Source organism: Cryptomeria japonica, chromosome 10, assembly GCF_030272615.1.
Source record: "Cryptomeria japonica chromosome 10, Sugi_1.0, whole genome shotgun sequence".
NCBI classification, from domain to species: Eukaryota; Viridiplantae; Streptophyta; class Pinopsida; order Cupressales; family Cupressaceae; genus Cryptomeria; species Cryptomeria japonica.
In genome coordinates, this window is record NC_081414.1 from 1427501 (window position 1) to 1453690 (window position 26190).

The following is a 26190-nucleotide window of genomic DNA, read 5'->3' on the forward strand; positions in this document are numbered from 1 at the left end:
GTCATTTTTTTATAAAACGTATTAATTGTAAATATTCTAACATTGATATTGGTTGTAAAGTGTGATAAGGTTCTTATACAGAACAATGGAATGGTTTGATCCAAATCTGGCAAGATAAGAATTCAGGCTAGAGTTGTGTTTGGTCATCATTATCAGAGAAGGGCCGAATCGCAGCGTAAAAAAAATTATGGACAATCTTTGAGTATTCTTTCAAATAGATTTACCTAGATGTGAATTATCCAAGGACTCATGTATCTTGTTCTTTATTATTAGCTTTCTGTAGCATTAATTTTTTGATCCATAAATGGATCTGGGCTAGACCAAAGGTTTTCTTCCCTCCATTCTTTCCTACCGGTGCCCACACTGAATGGAGCTATAATTATCTTTTTAATTAATAAAATCTCTCTAGCCTCAACCTTTTACCGATCAAAACAAAAAAAAACAATAATAATTATTATTATTATAATTATAATAATAACAACAACAACAAGTCCAATCAAGATCAGAAAAGAGGGTTATGACAATGCTTATTGCTCATGTCAATCCAATATTACAAGTAGCACACACAAGAGGTGCTCAATACAAATACAAAGGTCATGCAATAAGTTTTACACAATACTTTGAACATTATCGAGGACATCATTATCGGGGAAGGGCTGAATCGCAGCGTAAAAGAAATTATGGACAATCTTTGAGTATTCTTTCAAATAGATTTACCTGGATGTGAATTATCCAAGGACTCATGTATCTTGTTCTTTATTATTATCTTTTTGTAGCATTAATTTTCTGATCCATAAATGGATTTGGGCTAGACCAGAGGTTTTCTTCCCTCCATTCTTTCTTACCAATGCCCACACTGAATGGAGTTGTAATTCTCTTTTTAGTTAATAAAATCTCTCTGGCCTCGGCCTTTTACTGATCAAAACAAAAAAAATAAAAAAATAATAATTTTATTATAATTATAATAATAATAATAACAACAACAAGTCCAATCAAGATCAGAAAAGAGGGTTATGACAATGCTTATTGCTCATGTCAATCCAATATTACAAGTAGCACACACAAGAGGTGGTCAATACAAATATAAAGGTCATGCAATAAGTTTTACACAATACTTTGAACAAATTGCAAAGAAATTGCCACATTCAATTGTAGACTTGTAATGAATAATAACTAGAAGGAAAGACCAATGTGGCATTAGCTATCACTTTAACATGAATACAAATTGTGTTTATAGAGCATTGCAATACAAAATTATCTATGACAAATTTAATTGTGATGTTAAAATTGATCTAAATTTACTTGATGATTCATGATCAAACTCTCCAAATAATGTTTCTGATTGATTGCAAGTAGTAAATATGGAATTTGATTCAAATAGAAATGAAATCTTCTTTTTTAGACCAGTCATGGAAACTGATGAAGATAACATATTCATTGAACATAATATATCGATATCTTCAAGACCGCCAAATGCAAAAAGAGAAATGGAGTTTATTCATGCATGGGTTAATAACCAAACAACAAATCTAATGACAATGATTGAGTGGCCAACAATTGATACATATCATATTAATGAGTACACTACATTAGAAATACTTGATATGACATTCTTGACATTATTTCATACTATTCAATGTAATTTGTTAGATTCTCGAATGAAACAAGTACATTTACATGAATATGTCAAACATTTATTATGATATAGAGACAGTCGATTACAACATATAGGAAAACAACATGACAAATATGATCACGAGACATCGTGCATAAACATCAACCACAGTTTTTAGCAAAGGAGGTTTTCATAGAATGTCAATAGCTATAATTGATCTCCATGATCATATGGAAAGTATGCCACAATCACATCTAGCAGATAGCTTAATATGATTTGGAGCTACATTAAGGGGGACAAGATCATATTAGACCAAATGTCATGTGCAAAACTAATAGACATGTTGCACCAAATTGAAACACCAACAATATTCTTCATACTAAGTGCAACTGATTTGTATTGGTCAAATTTACATGCTTTAATGCCAAGAGAATTACCAACAAGTTCACGTGAAGCACATACTTGACGAAAATAAAATGTCATTGACTACCCTCACATAGTTGCACAATATATGCATTTACGACATTTCACTTTTAGAAAAAAGGAATGAATGTCACAGACTACTGATGTAGATATGAATGTCAACATAGAGGGTCAACACATGTACATGGATCTCCAAACATGGATAAAATTAATTGGTCAAATGATGAAAAAAAAATTGCAGAAAGATATTTCAACTTCATTGTTCATGCATGGAATCCTATGGAAGATAGGCATCAAAGAAACATACATGTACATTCACATTTTTGGATACCAAATGTATACAATTACTTTTTTTCATAGATTCTTGAAAAATTAAAAAATAATCAATGTGAATTTATTTTGTAGTCAATCCATAATTTTTCAAGTGCATCCATGTCTTAAAAATACAAGACAAATTACAAAAACAAATTTTAACAATGACTACAAAGAGATACTCAACACAGTAGAAAGACATACAATGTGTAGAGGAAGAGCATGCTTACAGAAAAAAGAGGGAAAATGACTTGCAAGTACATATCTATTAAAACTATGAATTCAATTATAAAATAAATTATTATTGTAATGGTTAACATAATATAACTCTATGTTACTTATGAAACCTATAAGTATAATGCTCCACGACCGATAAATTTAGAAGGCTCAAAATTGTATGAAGATTTACAAATCAAAGACAAAAAAAATTGAACCTATAAGAAATGATGATAGACTTGACATAATATATATTGCAACTATGGAGAGCAAACATAGATTAGCAACATGTTCTTTTGAAACATATTGTCATTAAATATATTGCAAAGTATGCACAACAAAAGCAGAAAGAAGCTTTGAAATCAACCAACAAATGCTATTACGACTTGCAAATGTTGAAAATCCAAAAAATTTAGCTTCCAAAGGCTATAAAAGATTTTAACTGAAATTATTATAGAGAGAGATATTGGAGCATAAGAGACGAGTAACGTGTTATTAGAGCTACCATTGGTAGAAAACATCACAACATTTATTAATCTAAATGTATCAACTAAAGTTTTCAAATGTTTAATATAGAATGAAGAAAATAACAATGAAGAACATACAATTTCTTTCATTGATGCATACAAATATAGGCCACTTGCTATGGAAACGATCTCGTTAATTGATGCTACAAAATATTGGATATATAATCCTGAAAGAAAATGGCCAAATAAGTGGAACCCGAGGAAAAAAGAAAGTATTGTAAGAGTGTTTCTAATATTTACATTTATTCCTACATATTTTCAAATAAATAGCTAATTTTTTGTTTATCAGAATTGTTGCTTCACAAATCTTTTTCAAGACATACAAAGGAACATAGGTCATAAGAATGATACAATAGTATCAAATTGGGAGAAATTCAATTATAATCCATGGCATGTACAACAAAGAATAGAGAATGAAAATGTTGAAAACATTGAATACTATGAAAATGAAGAAAATGAGATGGTAGAAGAACCTAAAATAAAAAATGAATGAGAAATTACATCAATACTTCATCATGGTTAGATCATGCCAATTTTAGAGATAGATATGCTTGGTAGAAGAGATATGGATAAAGAAGCAAATTGGTCTATTGAATTCGAAGGTGGATAATATACAAATGAGGCTATCAATTTTATCACTATCATGAAAACCATTGGTTCTCTCAAACATGATGAAAAACCACAATTTGTAAGTTATGGTAACCTCAACAAAAAAACAATAAAAGATAGTTAATATTATAATTTCACACTATCAAAAAATTCCAAATGAATGTCCCTTTTTAATGATAATACAAGGAACAACAAGAATAGGCAAATCTCATGTGATAGGTGTTATAAATAAAGCACTTCAAAATGCTTTGTTGCTAGATTGATATCCTATACTTCTACTTGCACCAATTAGAGTTTCGACCTTCAATATCATAGCATCAAAAATTTATTCAAAATTACGAATGCCAATAAGAGATTTCAAATAACTTGAGGGAAGAAGACTAACAAGCTTCAAAGAATAAATGACATGTGTTAGATACACATCGATTGATGAAATGATCATTATCGGTGAAAGGTTGATTGAAAACATAGATTCCAGATTACGTCAAGATTTTCCAAGAAATGTAAATCGACGCTTTATAGGTATGCCATCCAATCAAGTTATTAATATTATATTTTATTTGAATAGACAATTTTTTTCATACAAATGTGAATTTAGTATTTATAAAATATACAACCTCACATACTCAATTATTCAAAAATATTTCAGGAATATCTATCATTTTGGTTGGGGTTATTGGACAATTACCACAAGTCGATTATAAACCACCATATCAAAGTAAAAGAAGAGCAAAGCTAATATGAAAATAATTCAAAACTATCATTAATTTAGATCATATTTTTAGATAAGACAGACAAAACAATGAGCAACAAAAATTTTGTCAACTTTTAACAAACATAAGAGATGTAAAACCTATCATAAATGATTCAATATTGTTAATGACACATTCTAATACGACAATTGATGCACTAAGAAACCAATACTTTGATAATAGTGTATTTTTATTTGTAATAAATGATAATGTTCACAACCATAACAAAAAAATACACTCATTGCAAAATCCAATAGCACAAAAAATTGCCACAAGAACTAGAGTGGTCAATGGCACTAAAGGAGGAACAAATGATGAACTTGAGACATAACTATTATTATGTAATAATGCGAGGGTTATGCTAACATGTAATCTATGGTCGATAGAAGCAGGACTTATAAATGGAGCTTTAGAAAACATTCAAAAAGTTGCATATAGACCTAAAAATGCTCCACCTCAACCACCAACATATGTATTGGTACAAGTCAAAAATTACTCAGGCATATCGTTCGATGATCACAATCTGTTTTTAGTTCCAATTGCAACAATTCAAAGGGGTGGTTCTACACAGATACCATTGTGTTTGGCTCGGGCACTAACGATACTCAAATCTCAAGGATTAACACTTGACAAAATCACTGTTGATATAGGACCAACATAAAGAATATGGATTGTGCAAATCTCTCAAGTGAAGTGCTTGCAAGGACTATGAATTATGCCATCATTCACATTTGACAGATATGAACAAATGAAAAGGGAAAACAAATTGAAAGTAGAAAATGAGAAGAAGACAAGTTGATAGCATTGAAAAATTATTAATGTACCAAAATTTTCTTATCCATTCAATATATTTTATTTCTCTTAAAATAGTATTAAAACTATTGGTCATTGATTATTGCAAAAAAATATACTAAAATATATGTTCAAATGAGTATTTGTCCTCGTATATGTATTATTCCTAAAGCCTATCTCTATTTGTACTTATACCTTTAACCCTGTAACTAAAAGTAATATTAATTGTGACTCTAACACTAACACTAACACTAACACTAACACTAACACTAACACTAAAACTAACACTAACACTAACAGTAACATTCAACCTAATTGTAATTATGATATTAATGCCCACAAGATATATTCAAACTAATGACAATTTGTTATTGTTAAAGAAACATATTGAAATATATATTTACAATGAATAATTGTCATTCTAGAGTATATTATTACTAAACGCTAACTCCAATCCTACTTGTAAATGCAACCCTACAACTAAAACTAACACTAATTGTAACTATAATCCTACTTCTAACTTTCACCCTAATTGTAACCCTATTAGTAATCCCGCATTAAAAATAATTATTAGATTAAATTTATTATATAAAATAACTAATAATGGTATGAAATTATCAATAATTATTTTATGCTTATAATGTGAATTCATTATATGTCACCCTAATTACTAAACATAACCCTAACACTACTTCTACCTCCAACCCTTTAAATAAAAGTACTACCAATTATCTCTAACACTAAAACTAACCCTAACTCTAACTCTAATGATGATCCTATTTTTCATAAGATGTATTCAAATTAAAGTTCACTAATCATTTTATACTCAATCTTTTGAAAAAAGTTTCTTATACAACATTTTAACATGTTGACATGAAGCACACATGAAGTAGGTTTGATGGATGGAAAAAGAATAAAATGCATGTGGGGAGACCTACCAGAATAGTTGGTGTTGATGATTATAGCAAAATTATCTACCAAAGATTTCTCAAGACTGGAGTTGGTCTATAAGAGATGGAAAGAGATGTTTTCTTCGCCTAATTCTCTTAAAACCATATTTTCATATCATTCTCCTCCTAGATGTAATTTCTTACTGCACTTTTTTTATTTTGGGTCCAAAAGGATACAATCATGGCTCATCGAAGGTGATGTAGATTTTCATAGGGCACCTTTAATAAAATTTCCAAAATATTGGAAGTGCATAGAGGTAGTTTCCAACAATATCTATTGTTTCTCAAAATGAGTAAAAGACAATGATTCTAATTTCTACATAAATAATAAATCTAATGCAAGTACTCCAACATGGACAAAACTTTCTTCTATATGACAAATAACAACCACTATAAGTATCGATTTCATGGCAACAAGTTTTGTCTCTTCCACCAATTAGGTTATAATCTTGCTTGGATAGTACTATAGGAACACAAATGGTCAAAGTTATGTTGAGATTTATGAGTCAAAATTAGATTCATGGAATCAATTATTTGTTGAAAATTCTTATTATCATTTGGGGAGAGGTTTTTGTTATAAAGGATGATTTTATTGGATGAGAAATCATACGAAAAATGATGATATTATTGAATTAAATTATGTTACATTAGCTTGAACGATAATTCCATGGCCAACAGATTCTACAACAAATTGCCCACCAATTACAGGTTTTGCCTATGAAGAAGTAAACAAAACTTATGAAAATTATTATGAGGTGATTCACTGGAAGAGTTTTACTACGTCTTGGGAAATAGATGGTTGTGATACTTACATAGTGTTGGTTGATAAAGAATATCATCAATAGTGGAAGTTAAAAAAAATGATAAAGAAGGTGAAGAAATAAATATATTGTCTCCTTTACACATTGATTTACCTAAAATAATTTACATGATAACAATAAATAACAATGGATGTATATTAATTATGGGATAGAAAGTATCATTATATAATACTGAAGGAAGAATAATCTGAACCATCAATTTGCTAGAGTTTGACCCACAACATCTTCTTGAAACCAATAAGTAGTATGGAAATTATATACCATTATTTAGCATGTTAATAGGTCGTATGAATGTATGGTGGCCACAGTAATTATAAAATTTTGTAAAATTTTATAATTTGGTATTTCTGTAGCCTCGTAAATTGTACACCTTTGCTAGGGTGTCTAATTCCACACTTATTTAGCACTCATTTTAGTGTGTCTCATCCTAGTATGCATTATAGGACTTCATTATGCACTTATTTAATGATTAATTCAAAATATGTGCATCCTCTCTCAATAAAATATTAAATGGGTCTTTAATCATAGGTGTGTACCCTTTAATTCTTTCATCTCCTCATTTTTTTTAACCCTACATAGGCCCTATTTCAACATGTGTGGCCTTTCGTATCTTACCCCAACATCACAACCCAGTTTACATTTAATCTTAGCATGTCCTTGGCATTTTGGGCCTTGGGATTGGAGGGAGAAAGGTTCTTAGGGCAACCCACTCCTGGGTGCAGACCAATCAGGGTGCCCCTCTCCTTGATGTTTTGGCTCAAATTCAAATCGCTTAATGGTCAACTTTGTTAGGCATAAAATATTTGTCTGTGTCGGCCTGCTTTGAGTTTGGCACCTCAAAATTCTTGGTGAGGTATAAAGCCAAGTCATCTCATCTCATTTTAGGAGAGAAATAATTGTGAAGGATTAGCTTTGCAATTTGAAGACATCCTATGAGGTGAAGATTTGCAAATCAAAGGAAAAATCAACAAACATCTGAGATTCCAATCCATTTTTCAACTTCAACATGGAAGCTTCGAGAGATGTAGGAGGATAACAAGGAATTACTAACTAATGATTGGCTAGTATCCCTCCCTTTGGGTGTGGTATGATTTCATGTTATTCTCATATCTCTACATACAAGCTTCAATTTTGAGTTTTATTATTTCAAGTTATGTGATTCATGTAATCTCATTTTCAATATCATTTAGGGTTTTACTATAATACATTTGAATAGATCTATAGGGTTTTTTTTATGCATATTTAGCTCATAGCAAATCTTAGACACACTTAAGATTCAAGAGAACACAATTCCAAATTTCAATATTGGCTATTTGTGGATGTGGAAAACACTAAAACAAGGGGTTGACTAAGGAAAACCCCTATATAGCCACATACACCATTTTTCTATGTTGTAGGTTTAGTTCCAGGTCCAAGTCAGATTTCGACAGAAGAAACCAACTTTTGATAACCTGGGTCTCAAATTTTAGCCTCATTTAGAAGGACCCAGTCACTCAAGATGCCCTAGGTACCTCAGCACCCTTAGAGTCAATTCAAATTTCACCTAGAGTCAGGATAGACTTCTAGTAACCCAGATTCAAAACTCTATCAATTTTCTCAGTCTTAAGAACCAGTCGCCCTAGGTGACCTAATCTTTGTAGAAATGGTCCAGATTTGAATCATAGGTGCATTTTACTCTTCTTGTTTCATCTCTACATATAATTTGTAGTTCACATATTTTTGTTACAATCATTTTCAGATTAAATCTTAAAACCCTACCCTTTTGTATCATTCCAATTAACATCTCCAAGCAACAAAGGAATAGAAGCCCTAAGAGAATAAATACTCAATTGACTCTCTTGGATAAAGGGTTTGTCAATCATATTCGTCTCCTGGTGACTTCATATTCTAATGTGATTGGAAAAAGCGGATTCACAACCAAATTGACCTATCCTATTTTCCAACCATCTTAATTTCAAATCAAAATTATATTGCAATGGACTATCTATAATTTGAAATGCACTTTTACTTTTGTATTTTTCAACTATACTAAAGTTTAAATGTATTCATTATTTTCACAATAATTAAAATTACACTTCCTTAACAAATATTAAAAACATTGTTTAATATAATTCAGTGGTATATCCACTTTTATCAATATATATATATATATATATATATATATATATATATATATATATATATATATATATATATATATATATATATATATATATATATATATATATATATATATATATATATATATATATATATATATATATATATATATATATATATATATATATATATATATATATAAACATTGTTAGATAAAATAATATTATATATTAAATTTATAATATTTTATTTATAATTTTATATTATAAATAATTTAATATTATATAATGTAGACACCTAAAATTGTCATGTCTAATTAAATAAATATCTTTATTTATTTAATTATTTTATCCTAATTCTTTTATTAATTAAATAAATCTTTATTTATTTAATTCATTCATTTATCCTCTTCTAGCCTTATTTCTCATTTAAATAAATACATTTATTTATTTAAATTATCCTTTTCCTAAATTAAATAAATATCTTATTTATTTAACTATCCCACTTCTTCTATTAATTAAATGAATCTTTATTTATTTAATTAATTCATTAACCTTTTCCACCTATGACACATGTCATTCATCTCTTAATTCATACACTACCTACCCCTTTCATTATTTTATTATTATTTTCTTTACTTACCCTTTAATCATAGCCGACCATTTATCTTTTACACCTCTTAATCTTATCCTTCCATTTCTTATAGTGTCTTCTATATAAGGAGATGCTTCCTTCATTATCAAACCCTAACTAACTCAATTACGCACTCGACTACACTATGCCTTTTGCACTTTCATATGCGATCCTACTTGCAACCACATTTTCGTTCTTTGTTGAGCTATTATGCACATAAAATCTGAGAGCAAATATATCAAGCAAGATCAATGGAGATAGGAAGAATGGAGATTCAAACCCTATTGGACATGTGATGGTATAATCTTTGAGATTTCATTTGATTTGCATTGTCTTAGGTAATCTTCATATGTTATGGTGGATCTTTGTTGTTGTTAGGCTAGGGTTTTGTGGTTGAATTCATTTAGTCTTTCAACATTGTTGTTATCCATTTTCACCATATACATATAATATAATATTTTTCAAATTACAAAAAATTATTAAATATAATTAAACACAATTATAGTTTAATATTTAAATACATTAATAATACATTCATATATTAAATTTATGATGTAACACTAAATAAAATTGAACCTTAAGCCTAAACCAAATTAAACCTAACCCTAACCTTAAACTTAACTAAACACTAAACCAAATACAACCCTTACCCAAAACCTAATTGAACACTACACCAAATGGAATTCTACTCCTAAGAGTGATTGGATATTAAAGCAAATCAAATGTAACACTAACCCTAACCCTAATTGTACACTACATCGAATTCCACCTAACCTTAAACCTATTTGAAAACCACACCAAAGTAATCTCTAAACCTAAACCTAATTGAATGTACAACATTAAATCAAATTGAACCCTAAACTTAACCATAAACCAATTTGTATCGTAACCATAACATTAAACTAAATTGAACCCTAACCCTAAACCTAATAAAATATTAAACCAAATTAAACCCCAATTGTTGGCAATTGACACTCATTTGGGCTCATGGTGTTGTCATTGATGACAACACACATCATTTTGGGTTGGATACTTATCTGATACTTACCAGTATTCTAGGATTGACATCCGACATTTAAGGAAATCGATATTGTGAAAAGCAAAGAAAATCGACAAACTAGGAAACGGTATTTGGAGGTTGACATAGGAGATTGATCCGGCAAAAGTTAAAGCGGCAACAGTCATAAAGATTAATGTTAGAGTTATCTTGTATTAGCTAATAATTATTTATTTAATTATTAGTCTATTATACTCTACCCTTAAGCTAAAATTAGGCATTTAATAATATTGTAGGTATTCTAATTATTAAATACACATTATCCCTTTAGGGTTTCTTTAGGGTTGCCCATCTTTAGGGCTTCTTATTCTCCTTTCATAAGGATTGTATTGTAATTTTCTATTCCATTCCCTTTCTAAATGATAATCTTTTTCTTCAGAGCCATTATTGTGTTTATGTCTCCAATCTTCTCTTGTGACAGGTATTTTGCTTGCAGGTGCTCTTGGGATCTCAGAAGTTGTATTTTCTCAACTTCTTCATAGTATCAGAGCCTACATCTGCTGCTGCTTGTTCCTAATTTTTTTCCAAAGATTTTTCTTTGGAGGCAAGGGTTTCAGTTTTTTTTCAGAGTTTTTTTACTTTGGATCTGGGGTACCTCTTTGTTTCTGGGTACTTTGAGCTCAAACGGACCCCACTTTTGAGCTCAAAACACCCAAAAACCCCCATTTTCATATAAAATTTGTCAAATTTGGACAACTTTGGCTCTGGGAATTTTTTTTATTTTGGCCCTTCCAGGGCACATTTTTTTGAAGAAAAAATAAATAAATAAATTTATTGTGTTTAGGGAAGTTTAACGGCTTGCCTAGGCCAAAACCGTCATCGCCGATCGTCGACGGTCTGTTAACTGTCGGGGCTAGCCCTCACGGTTACTGCCAGCAGGTGCCAGCAAATTGGGAGCTGCTAGTAGCTCCACCTGGGACCCGCCTGCCGCCAGCAACTCTAGAGCAAGCCACCCAGCCCAAGACCCGCCCACCAGCAGATCCATTTCCGACATCGCCCGCCGCTTGCTCTGTCCGGCCACCGCCAAACCAGAGAGCCACCTCCGCCCAGTCACCTCCTCTTGCTCCTCTTTGCAAGCTTTTTGACAAGGGGAGGTTTTTTTGTCATAACTTGGGCAAAAAGAGTCGGATTTTCGAAAATGAATAGGTGCCAAAAATCTCTTTTCGAGCTCTATTCAAATCTGGAGGTTAGATTTGCTGATTTTTTCATTTAGTACCTGTTTTTTGCCATCAAATTCAAAGCTCTTTTCTGCACTCTGGGAGCCATAACTTGGGAAAACTGACTCCATTTTCGGAAAATGAATAGGCGACGAAAAGGTCTTGGAGAGCCCTATTCAGCTTTGGCGTTAATTTTTCCAGAAAAATCACTAGGTACACAAGATATTGTCTAAATCATTTTTAGCTCTTGTCTTCTTTTCTGGCTTTTAGATTGTACTGGTTTTTTGGTTTTACATCTTGTGGGGGTGTCATTTTACTACTTTCTGTAATTTACTTCAGAAAATTAGAACACTTAAAACTCAAAAAGAAATGCCTTCTGCATTCTCTGTCTAGTCTGAAAGATCACTTAATTAAAAAATCAAGAGCAGGTCCAGGTACAGGTACAGGTACACATGACAGATTCTTTAGTTGATCTTCTTACATCCCAGAACTATCACCTTTGGAAAGCTCATATGACGAGGCTTCTCAGTTCTTGAAGGTTGTAATCCTATTTGAATGTGGATCAACCTCAGTTGTAGCATTCTTTTGAGATTCTTCAACATAGGAATAACATGGATGAGGCTATGGGTGTCATCTCCTTACATGTTTCAAACAACTTGCTCTTTCATCTTGATGGTTTTCTCACTCCTCGGGCTATGTGGTCCAAATTTGATATACTCTTTGGTACTATCAATGAGTTCAGAGCATTACGGATTGAGGTAGAGCTCTCTTCCTTGTTACCTAAGTCCTTTCCTCACATTAAGGACTTTCTGAACAAGTTTAAAACCACCAAATATATCCTACACAGTTGTGGTAAAAATAAGATAGACACAGAGTGTATCTACTTGATTCTCTCTAAGCTTCGAGGTCCCTATCAGGTATTTTCTTCCACATTTTTTTCTACTATGGATGCCTTGGGTACACGCTTCACCATGCCTACTTTTGATGTGTTATGCGATCGCCTAACTTGTGAGCAGTCTCACCTATCACGGTTGGACACTCTCATAGGATCAAAGCACAAAGCATTGGTTGCTCAAACATCTAAAGAGAACAAAAAGCAGAAATTGAAGCCTAAGAAGGATTTAGCTGGTAGTGAGCGCTCCTCCAAGCCACCACCTAAGTCTGATTATAAACCGAAGTCCTATCCCAAACAAGAGCAATCTTCTAAGTCTAGTGAGTCTTCCTCAAAGACTAAGAAGAAATCAGATGAACTTTGTAGTTTTTGTGGCAAGGAAGGTCATCTAGTTTCTCAATGTTTAAAACAATTAGAGGCTTTGGAGGAAGCCATGTAGCAGCATCATATTTTTTCTCCTCAACCTCCATCTTACTCTTCTACAGAGAAAGGACATGCTCTTTATGCACGAGCTATTCCTTTTGCATCTACTTGGATTATTGATTCAGGGGCTTCTCACCACATGACACACTCACAATAGCTTGTTACCTCACTTGCTCACAGTAATACTTTATAGATTGCAGTTAGTGACTCAGCACAACTTTTCATTTCAGGTTTAGTTTTTGTCCCATTCATAGGTGGTTGTTTTTAAGATGTTCTTTTGGTTCCTGACATTTCGACAAACCTCCTCTTTGTTTATCAGATTTATCATTCTGGCTCTGGTAAAATTGTTGAGTTCTCACCACATGATGTGGTTATTAGAGAGCTCCATGATCCTGATTTGGTTGTGGCTATTGGCAGTGTTGATCCTAATTCTCGGTTATACCAGTTTGATGGCTTTGAGAGTGTAGCGTCCTAAAATTGTGACACTTGCAATTTCGACTGCATTTGGGTCTCCATGATGGTGGCGCAACGTTGAACCTGAATGGAGACCCTGAAACCTGTTCACGACATCAACAACTGCATTTTTCAGCACCCTGGCCTGATCCTCCTTGCACCCTGCTGCCCCGGGAGGTGGGACCATGGCGCCCAGCACCCTGGTCCCTGGCCCTATTTTGGGCCCGGTCTCTTGTTGGGCATCGGGTCTTTAAGTTTGCAATTCATAAAATAATACTTCTAGGTCGGCCTAAGGTCGGAAAAATCAGTCTCTCAACCCTAATTGACAAGTATATAAACTACATTTCCCCTCTCAAAAGGGAGGAGGACATATGTGTGCAAAAGGCGGAAACGATATTCAAACATTCAAACATTCAAGCATTCAAGCATTCCTTCAAGCAATTGAGTATTCTAAGTCTCCATTCAAGGCTAAGTGTTGCATTCAAAGACAAGGATTCAACCATTGAAGAGGAGATCACTTACAACATACAAAATACAACATTCATTACACCTTCGCATGTAAGAATACAAACATTCTTACAACAAGGTATCAGTACTTGTTTACATTACAAACATTTACATTTACATCATTCTCATTTCTTGGTTAATTCCAAAACCGGGGTTTGACCTAAAGGCAAACCCCTAATCCCTAACCCCCCAATCGTCCTCTCTTTTCTGTGTTTAGGTTGCAGGTACGCGGCTGTAATTGAAGATCTAGAATCCTTGTGCAGAGACGAACAGATCCCCCTTCGTTTCGCGGATTTTTCGGAGGACCGTGTGCACTCCGGGCGCCATCGTCCTGCCAAATTTTGCTCAAATTTGCAGGACAGCTTCGTCTCGACATTTTACTGCTAATTTCAAGTCCGTAGCTTCATCCTGTGTCCCTATCTCCGTCTACAAGCAAATCTTTCTTACTTTACATGCACTCCTAGTTCAATCCTTCTATCTACATTCTTTACAAAAGAGGGTATCCTTGATGTCTCCACCCTTGAAACTCATTTAGAATCCAGTCTTGCATTGTGTGGGATTGGATCTTGTGGGTTTCAACCCCTCTTTTGAATGTAAAGTCTCTCCTAAGTGAAAACCGTCAACCCTAGTGACCCTCCTTTCTCTCTCCTTGGAGTGGAGTGGGGGGAACAACTAGGGTTCGATTTTTCCGCTTTACATTTTGGTGAACCTGACATGAACATCCTAATTCTGATTATTCATGGTTAGATATGAAAAATTGGCTTCCTTAATTACATTTCCATGTTTGATCTTTTGCAAATTTTAGAGGTTAATTGCATAAAAACCCTAAAATTTTCTTTTTAGTAATTGAGCTTGTGAAATGTTTAATTGTTAATGCTTGTTTCAGATCTATCTTTCTATTGCAAATTGTCAAATCATATTTGTGCTTTAATTCTGAAAATTAAGTGGTTAAGTGTCAAAACCCTAATTTTTAAAACCCTCTTGATTCAACCTTTGATTGATAATTTCACTAATCAAAACACCTCCAAATCGGCTGTAACTTTGGATTCCGCAACAAAATCATAATATCTCTCATCCCTGAAAATTTTGAAAAAAGTTGCGAGGACCGTGTGCACCCTGAGCACCATCGTCCTCGACATTTTTTCCGAAATTTTGGGAGCTAGATCTTACTATATTTTTCTGCTAAAATCCAGAATTTTGGCTGATTTTATCAATTCTAACACTTTCAAAATTAAAGTCAAAGTTGGTCTAGTGATTGCTTGGATTAAGGCTTCTAATCATTCAAAAATTGTTGAAATTGAAATTTGTGTTAAAATTGTGTTTCTTACAGTCCTAAATCTGAAAAGTGTGTTGGCATTCATTCGAAAGTTCAGTGTTTTATTCAAATTTTTGCAGTTTGTGACTTTTAAAATTAAGTGTTTAATTGTAACAACCTTAATTTCCACTTTCAAAAGTGAATTTTGCATGAAATTGAGTCAACTTTTAATTTTCAAAGCCTGCATTGCTTTCAGTATTCCCTCTAAAATCATAAAATTCAAAATTTCAGTTTCCCTCTCTTTTCCAAAATTCAAATTTTGCATTTTTTCAACAATCTTGGTAGGGTTCAACTTTGAGATTACAACTTTATTTTGGCCTACCTACAGATCGTAAAATCACTCAATTTTTTTAGATTAGCTTTAAAATCATCATAACTTTCATCCCTAAAAATTTCGAAAAAAGTTGCGAGGACCGTGTGCACTCCGTTCACCACGGTCCCTGACATTTTTTTCAAAATTTCGGGAGATTGTCCTGATTGCATTTAACAGCTTAAATCTAGGAGATTGGCTAATTTTATTGAAATTTGCTACCTCTAAAATTCAAAATCTTCTCTCTCTCTTTAGTGCATGAGTTTTACAACAATAAGCCCTACTTACACTATCCCCGTTAGACGAAGCCTTAGAATTAAGTCTTTCCAAGGTTTAATTACCGAGGAGATGGAACCTAATTTGAATGGCCTTTTTAACGAGGACACGGGTAATTCCTCTAATCCTCTTAATGATGAAGAAGCTCTCCATGAGGTTCCTGTAGAACAACTTTCAAAATTGGATAACCAATTTGATGATTTTCAGCGATGGATGTCTCAAGAATATCCCGATAGTCAAGCTCTTTCATTAATTGAGGGTCTAAAACGTATGGTTCAAAGTGATAAGAATGGAATTGATATTTTGTGTGGTATTGCACACATTGTGGATTCGAATGTGATGCCGATGAAGAGTTGTGCCGAAACTTTAGGTTATACACAACCTCCTACTCAAGTTAATCATTCTATTCCTTTGACAACTTCTATTGCTAGTATACCTACTTTTACATCAAACATAATGACTACTTCGATGCAAGACATTCCACCTATGATCACCAGTCATGGGGGAAATCCTTCTCCTTCAATCAACCCTCTTCCTTCATTCAATCCAACTTCTTCATTCATTCCTTCAATGAGTGTTCCTATTATATCTCCACAAATGAACCTGGCGCAAGGGGGCAATTCATTTAACCCTTCCATTCCTCCTTGTAGTGTTCCTGTTTTCCAATCATCTCCTATGACTAACTATCATAGTGTCCCACCACCTTACTCTAAATCAATACCTTCTTTCAACAACATAATACCTCCATCACAATCTAACACGTCTAATATGAACTCTTCGACTGAAGCGACCATTAACAATCTTGCACAAACTGTCTCTTCTTTACAGCAACAAATTGCCTCTATGAATCAATCTAAGTTTAGTGTGCCCACATTTGATGTTGCGAGCCCACTTTCTCTTGACATTGTTAGAGCTATCCCCCCTAAACATGTTGAAATCCCGCAATTTGAGCTTTATAATGGCAAGGGTGATCTTCTAACACATGTTAAGACCTTTCAAACAATATGTACCGATTTTGCTTATGACCAAAGGTTGCTTGCAAAACTATTTACTAGAACATTAAGAGATAAAGCCCTACAATGGTATTGCTCGTTGCCTTCCTATTCTATTACTTCTTTCGAACAACTTGCAAATGCTTTTATTCAACAATTTCAAAACAATATAAGTCCTAAAGTTACTTTGATTGATTTAATGCATTGTAAACAAGGTGTTAAAGAAAGAGTGATTGATTTCATTGGTAGATATAAGCATTTGTATGCTCAGATTTCTTTTCCAGTACCTGACAATGATATTCAAAGAATCTTTATTTCTAATTTACAAAAAGATATTAGAGAAAAACTTATGTTTTCTGAGTTTACTTCTTTCCAACAGTTGTGCGCAACTCTTCACAATTATCAACTGACTGTGAGCCAAATGGAACAAGCAAATCCTATGGCTCCAAATGATAAGGGTGATAGTAGTCAACAACCATTTGGGAAGTTTAAACCGAACAGAGAGTCCATTAAGTTCAATGAAAACATCATCAACAACAATGTGAATGCAGCATCAGGTGTGCCTACTATTTCTAAGTTTTTCAAGAAAGAAAGAAAGTTTACTCCTTTGAATGAATCATTGCATAGTATTATGAATAAGTTATTGGAACAAAATGTTCTTCCTCTTCCTCCTATAAGGTAAATAGATCCTACAAAGATTAATTCGGCCTATTTTGATAACAAATCCTTTTGTCAATTTCATCGTCAACCTGGGCATGATACTGAAAAATGTTTTGCTTTAAAGGGTAAAATTCAAGATTTGATTGATAATAATACTATCTATGTTTCTGGTGTGAATGATAAAGGCAACACATCTGTAGCTCCTCCTAACCAAAATCTTAATATTTTTACTGATCCATTACCTTCTCATACCTCTAATGTGATTGATACTAATGATTCCTCTGTCTCACCTGATAATCTTGTGTCTATGACTCCGAATGTGATTAACTTTGTGGAGCAGCAGAAAATCCCTGAAGAACCTTCCATCACATTTGACTCTAGTGAAACTATCAGGGCACCTGATGGTCCTCTATATATAGTTGCAAAAGTCAAGAATACACCTTGTCGTGGAGTGCTTATTGATCCTTCTTGTATGGTTAATATCATTACTGAAGAATTTCTTTTTATTTTACAATTGAATCAAGTGATCTATGACAAAACAAATGTGGTTGTGAAACTATTTGATGCATTTTCTTCTCCTGCAATTGGTTCTATTACATTACCTATTGAGGTCCCTAACAAACCCCTTGATGTGGACTTTGCTATTATTCCATCATCCGAACAATTTCGTGTGAAGCTAGGCTATCCTTGGCTATCTTCCATGAAAGCTATTGCTTCTCCTATTCACAAGTGTTTGAAATTTACCCATAATGGTGAAGTTGTTACTGTCAATCGTAGTCTCTTTAAACCAGCTGAAAGAACTTCTAGTGTTCCTATTGATTATTTTTGGCCTAAACAATTTCAATCTCTTCCACCGCGAAGTGATCATCTTTTCAAATCTTATCAAAAGTGGAAAACAGGTATGATCTTATCTCTAAGTGAACCTAGAACACCCAAACTTGATATTCCTATCATTCTTGAGAAGGAAGTTCTTCCTTTGAAAGATAAAACTAATGTCTTTCCTCAAGAAGATTCCCAACCCATCCCTATGAATGTGACTACGTCTATGACTAATAAATTTTCTAAAAGTAGACCTATACCTCCTCGTCATGATGGACTTCGTCTCCTTCCTAAACCAAATATTCCTCCGTTATATGGAGCAGTTCATCCTCCTTCCTCTTATAGAGAGAAGAGACCTTCCTCTTCTCCTATTATTCAACCTAAGAGACCACAACCTAAACACCCAAGTGATAAGGATGAGAACATTCCTCCTCCTCAATCTTCTCAACTTCCTACTAAGACTAGACGAAATCGTTCTGCACGTGAACGCCGACAAAAGCGTCATCTTAGAGCTCAGGCAGCTGCTTCTCAAACTTTGCAATCCCCAAAAACACCTTCAGCTAGTATTATTCCATCTTCTCCTCAGCCGAAAATTGAGCCAAAATCTCCTAAACATAAGATGCATGATGGTCTTGATCCTGTGCGAGTTAAAGATCCTATTTTTATAAGTCTTGATGATGATATAGATGAAAATGTTATTCATGATGAAAATGTTACTCCTCTTTCTTCTGATAGTGAATATGAATATGTTGATGTTGATAACCATTTATCTAACGCATTTTCTAAAGCACTTATCCTAGCTCCTAGACAAGAACAACGTGGCGTGGAGCATGAACATAGCCCTTGTTTGGATCTTGTGATAGCTCCATCTGCTGTGTTGGATGTTCCTCCTCTAGCGTGTTTCCTACCTTCCTGAAATATTGATCAGCAAGATCGGGGGGTGGATGACTTGCTAGACTAGTAGCATTAGCATAGCAGACTCTCTCCTCCTCTCTTGATCTCTTTTGTTACTTCTTCTATGTGTTATTCTCATTCTTCTATTTGTTGTCCTTAGTGTTGTCTACTTGAGGACGATGCAAAGCATTGAGATCTCTTTTGGTCTCTATCATGTTGAATCAAAAGACACATGTGTTCCCTTCTTCTAGGTGACCTTCCTTTGATTGGGGAATGAAGAACAATTATGCATACATACATATGATATACATGAATTATCATACAGCATACTGATCCCAAGGAAAGCAAAGTCACCTCATGCTTTGTGTTTTGTGTCTATTATCCTTGGGTTTATCTCACACTTGGGGCCTAAATCCTTGTGATAATGTGCTCCTTTCCCTTCTCATTTCTTATATGTATCACTACCTTAAAGCAATCACCCCCGATGAGGCGTGTACGATCACTTTAACGTGGGGGGCATACACCCCGTTCATATCTCTTCAAGATACTTGAAAGTTTCTTGGCGAACTTAGCTTTGCCTTGAAAATTTTTGGTATTTTTCTTGCATGACTCATAGTGAGGGAACCTTACTACTGACAGTCATGGTTCTCCCTCGTGATCTTCCCTTTTACTTTGTCAATCAAAGTCGTAAGATCCTTAGTCCACTGGGGGCTTGGTGTATCTTGCCTCCTTGATGTGGTGAAAGTCTTTCAATCTTGTTTCCTTGTACTTTACTGGAAGTATGGGCGTATGCTTATACTCCCGCTAAAGTGGGGGCTAAATGTAGCGTCCTAAAATTGTGACACTTGCAATTTCGACTGCATTTGGGTCTCCACGATGGCGGCACAACGTTGAACCTGAATGGAGACCCCGAAACCTATTCACGACATAAAAAACTGCATTTTTCAACACCCTGGCCTGATCCTCCTTGCACCCTGCTGTCCCGGGAGGTGGGACCATGGCGCCTAGCGCCCTGGTCCCTGGCCCTATTTTGGGCCCGGTCTCTTGTTGGGCATCGAGTCTTTAAGTTTGCAATTCGAAAAATAATACTTCTAGGTCGGCCTAAGGTCGGAAAAATCAGTCTCTCAACCCTAATTGACAAGTATATAAACTACATTTCCCCTCTCAAAAGGGAGGAGGACATATGTGTGCAAAAGGTGGAAACGATATTCAAACATTCAAACATTCAAGCATTCAAGCATTCCTTCAAGTAATTGAGTATTCTAAGTCTCCATTCAAGGCTAAGTGTTGCATTCAAAGACAAGGATTCAACCATTGAAGAGGAGATCACTTACAACATACAAAATACAACATTCATTACACCTTCGTATGTAAGAATACAAACATTCTTACAACAAGGTATCAGTACTTGTTTACATTACAAACATTTACATTTACAGCATTCTCATTTCTTGGTTAATTCCAAAATCGGGGTTTGACCTAAAGGCAAACCCCTAATCCCTAACCCCCCAATCATCCTCTCTTTTCTGTGTTTAGGTTGCAGGTACGTGGCTGTAATTGAAGATCTAGAATCCTTGTGCAGAGACGAACAGATCCCCCTTCGTTTCGCGGATTTTTCGGAGGACCGTGTGCACTCCGGGCGCCATCGTCCCGTCAACTTTTGCTCAAATTTGCAGGACAGCTTCGTCTCGACATTTTACTGCTAATTTCAAGTCCGTAGCTTCATCCTGTGTCCCTATCTCCATCTACAAGCAAATCTTTCTTACTTTACATGCACTCCTAGTTCAATCCTTCTATCTACATTCTTTACAAAAGAGGGCATCCTTGATGTCTCCACCCTTGAAACTCATTTAGAATCCAGTCTTGCATTGTGTGGGATTGGATCTTGTGGATTTCAACCCCTCTTTTGAATGTAAAGTCTCTCCTAAGTGAAAACCGTCAACCCTAGTGACCCTCCTTTCTCTCTCCTTGGAGTGGAGTGGGGGGAACAACTAGGGTTTGATTTTTTTGCTTTACAGAGAGTCCAGATGGTTCAGGTGTTTCTCTCTTGTAGCACATGTAGATTCAGTGAGCAGACTTTGGCGTGAGTGTTTTGGCCATGTCAATTATAGATACTTACAGCAGATGAGCACACAGGCACTTGTGATTTGTCTCCCTCAGATATCCTGTACTGATGGTGTATGTCGAGGTTGTGCACTTGGAAAGCATCACCGTGATCCTTTTCCTATAGGCAGAGCCACACGTGCAAAGGCACCCTTGGATTTGATACACAATGATCTTATGTCATTTCTAACTCCATATTTTTTAGGGTCCAAGTATGTGCTCACATTCATTGATGACTTCTCCAGACATACATGGGTGTACTTTTTTAAGTACAAATCTGATGTCTTTGATTCATTTTGAGTCTTTAAGAAATTTGTAGAGAAGTAGTCTGGTCTTTCTATAAAGAGGATACACACAGATAATGGGAGAGAATATGTGAATCCGGTTTTTACATATTTTTGCACAGAGCATGGTTTGCAGTATTAGTTATCAGTTCCTAACACTCCTCAGCATAATGGTGTTGCTGAGAGAAAGAACAAAACACTACGAGAGATGGCCAATTGTATGCTTTAGTCACGTTCTATGTATCCTTATTTGTGGGTTGAGGCTGTTAATTATGCCACTTATACTTAGAATCAGATGCCTCATAAGGCATTGCACCAAATGACTCCTGAGGAGGCTTGGTCCCATGTCAAGCCTGATGTTTCATCATTCTGAGTTTTTGGTAGTGAGGCTTGGGAATTTATTCCAGATGCTCAGATGAACTCCATGGAGAGGAAGAGATGACCACTCATTTTTGTTGGCTAATGTGAGGATGTTAACCCATACAAGTTGTTTGATCTTGATTCCTGAGAGGTCCTGTTTAGGCGGGATGTCTAGTTTGATGAGGGCCTTCTTCAAATGGATTCTCCATCACTAGCTTCTCCCTCATTGCCTCCTCCTCCCTCTTCATCTTTTGAGAATTCTTTCTTCTTTGAGGATGATGCAGATGATGGTCCACCATCCCCACCACTACCACCACCTGCAACTCAACCTTTGCCCAAGTGGGCCCAGTTTACAATTGATGCAGCTCGTTCTATGGTAGGTGATCCTTCTAAAATTCATCGTACTCGTGCACAGACATCTGGTTCTAGTCTTCTTGATTAATAATGATGAACAATAAATACCCTAACTGGTACTGAGAGGGGGGATGAATCAGTACATACAAAAACTTCTCTGCAACTTATCAAGTTAAAACAATGCTAACCGGTCGTCTTCATTACTGAACTTAACCATGGCAATACCAGTTACATACAGTAAGACTTCAGACAACATAAATCGGTAAAACTGAACACTTCAAATACATTCAATACTTCGTAACTACTTCACCCATAAACATATGCATGTGGTATATCAACAATACCATACCCATTAGCTCTGCATGCATAATCACTTAAACAAAGAATGCTTAATCATCACATGAAAAATGCACAACTCATGACACAGATTTTTCACGTGGAAACCCAAATGGGAAAAACCATGGTGGGGATGAATACCCACAAGCTTGTTTTGAACTCTTTTGAATCTCGCTCGGTTAGGAGCCTAGTCCGGTTAAAGACTTTACAATAAGGTTCTGCTAGGAACCGATCTTGTTAAAGATCACCCGGTTAAAGGATGGCTATATACCCTGTTAAAGGTTACCTCGCTAGAGGGTTTAAAGAACTCGATGAACTTGAGTCGCCTAGTTAGAGGATTTACAATAATCCTGTTAAAGCTACCCGACAAAGGGATTTTCCTTCTGTTGAAATGGTTAGAAGACAACAGGTAAAACTCTGATCTGATAACATCACTATATGCTAAGGTAGATCCTTTTTAGTTCCTTTACTTTGCAATCACACTCTGCAGTTTTCACTCACTGGTCTGGCAAGTATCTCATCACTCGAATACATACACAAATTTTTCCAACAACAACAATATCAAAACTCATCGACCTTATAGACAGGAATTAGGTCGGTAACACAAACCCTAAACCCTAAGCATCTTAGGTTTGCAATTATAAGCGGTCCAATCCTTATTGTCCAAACATTTTTCATAGAATGAAATAATCTCAAATAGATCACAATTCATTCTGCATCGTCCATTCTTCACCTCACATAGAAATCAGTAACCCATCACACTTTCTTCTCATACCGCTAAGAAGAATGTTCATTTTTGAGGTAGACATTTAATGCAATTGATCTTCACATGCAAGATCCTCAAGGAAATCCTTCACGTGCACAAAACTAACATGGCATCTCGATCTCATCCTTATTTCTTAGCTAACTCATCACAGAATATCATCAGTTGCATCGCACGAGCTAGATTGCCAAACCGGAAACCCTAAAGCTGAGACTACCAACCGGTAGTCACACTTAGTGAAACCCTGACACCGGTTCACTACATCTCTTCATACTGGTTGACTTGTACTGCTTCCAAGCTTCATATCGATGTACCTACTTAAACACATATTGACATCAATGACAACATACTTTGTCACCGCTTCATCATATGCCAACAATCTCCCCCTTTGGCATTGATGACAATACTTAGTGTAGCATTGCAATTATAAACATCATAGACCAGTGTATCTAAAATATGTTCAACAGATATCTTCTCCCCCTTTGACAACAATACCAAAGTGGAGGCACAAGCTTCCATACTCCACCATGTTGCTCCCCCTATGGAGTAGCATCCTTCAACACATCAATCCTAAAAGATTTGTCACTGTAATACCCGACTGATGTGGAGCACACATATTTAGTTTACTCCATGAAGGGGCAAAACCCCTAATTCACCTCTCAAATAGGTAAATGTAGTCTTCGGTAAGGGCTTAGTGAATATGTCTGCTAGCTGCTCCTTACTGGAAACATGTTGTAATACGACCTCTTTGTTTTGAACCTTCTCTCTCAAGAAATGATAATTGAGCTCAATGTGCTTAGTTCTAGCATGCAATACCAGATTCTTGGAAATATTGATTGCACTAGTATTGTCACAAAATATACTCACCGATTCAGATATAGGTACTTTGAAGTCATTCAGTACATGCTTCATCGATATTGCCTGAGTGCAGTTTATAAATGCTGCCATGTATTCTGTTTCAGCTATAGACTGAGAAATACAACTCTGCTTTTTACTTGTCCAGGAGACTAGTCTTCCACCAAGAAAGAATGCTCCACTGGTTGTGCTCTTTCGGTCGTCCACATTACTTGCCAAATCTGCATCGGTAATCACTTTGAAATTAAAATCACCATTCTATGGATACCACAATCCATATTCAATAGTCCCTTTCAGGTATCTAAGAATCCTCTTTACCGCTACCAAGTGGGATTTTCTTGGACTCTTCTGAAAATGAGCTACTATGCCCACTGCATGAGCAATATTTGTTTTGTTGTGCACCACATAGTACAACTTACTGATCATTGACTGGCACTCCTTCTCATTCACCAACGCTTGATCATCTTCCTTATTCAGTTTGCGGTCGGTCACCATCGGTGTACCAACCGATTTTCTCTCCTCCATGCTAAAGGTCTTCAATACCTCTTTGACATACTTGGACTGGGTAATAATGATACCCTCTTTCATTTGTTGAATCTATAAACCAATGAAGAATTTTATCTCTCCAATCAAAGACATCTCAAACTCTTTCTTCATTTCATCTGTAAAAGCAAAGATTATGTCATCTACAAACACTTCACAGATCATAATCTAATCACCTTTAGATTTCAAGTATATGTCACTGTCCTCACTTGTTCTCTGAAATCCTATTTTCACAAGATGAGATTATAACTATTAATACCATGCCCTTGGTGCTTGTTTCAATCCATACAAGGCCTTGTGTAATCTACACACCAAGTTACTATATTTTGATAAGGCAAACCCATATGGTTGCTCAATATACACTTCCTCTTCTAGGATTCCATTCAAGAATGCAAACTTCACATCCATCTGGTATACCTTAAGTCCCTTGAATGTTGCAAGTAGCATTCGGACACCTTCCAGTCTAGCCACAGGAGAAAATGTTTCTCCATAGTCTTCTCCCTCTTCCTGAGCATATCCCTTGCATACAAGTCTTGCCTTGTTCCTCACAACTGTGCCTTCTTCATTTAGCTTATTCCTGAAGACCCATTTGGTACCTATGACATTCTTCTATTCTGGTCTGGGTATCAAGGACCATGTTGCATTCTTTTCTATCTGGTCTAGCTCCTCTTCCATTGCCTTAATCCAGTCTTCATCTATAAGTGCTTCTCTGGAAGTCTTGGGCTCCAATTCAGAAATCATGCAAGAGTTTTCTTTCACCTTTCTGCTTGTGATTATCCCTGCATCTTTATCTCCTATGATCTACTTCGGATCATGATGTAGTTTCACATATCTAGGAATGACTCTAGCTAGTTCTGCTTGCTTCTCCTCTTCTTCTTCACTTACTTCTTCTTCTACAGCTTCTACCGGTACGGGAACACTGAGGTCTTTACTTGTTTCTTTCTTAACCATTTCCCAGAAGGCTATATCCGGTTCATCTTCCACTTTCTCACTGCGGGTTTCCTTAGGCTCCTCAGGGGATTCATCAACCCTAACATTGATACTCAATAATTTTCTGAGTCCTATTATTGTAGAATTTGAGAGCTTT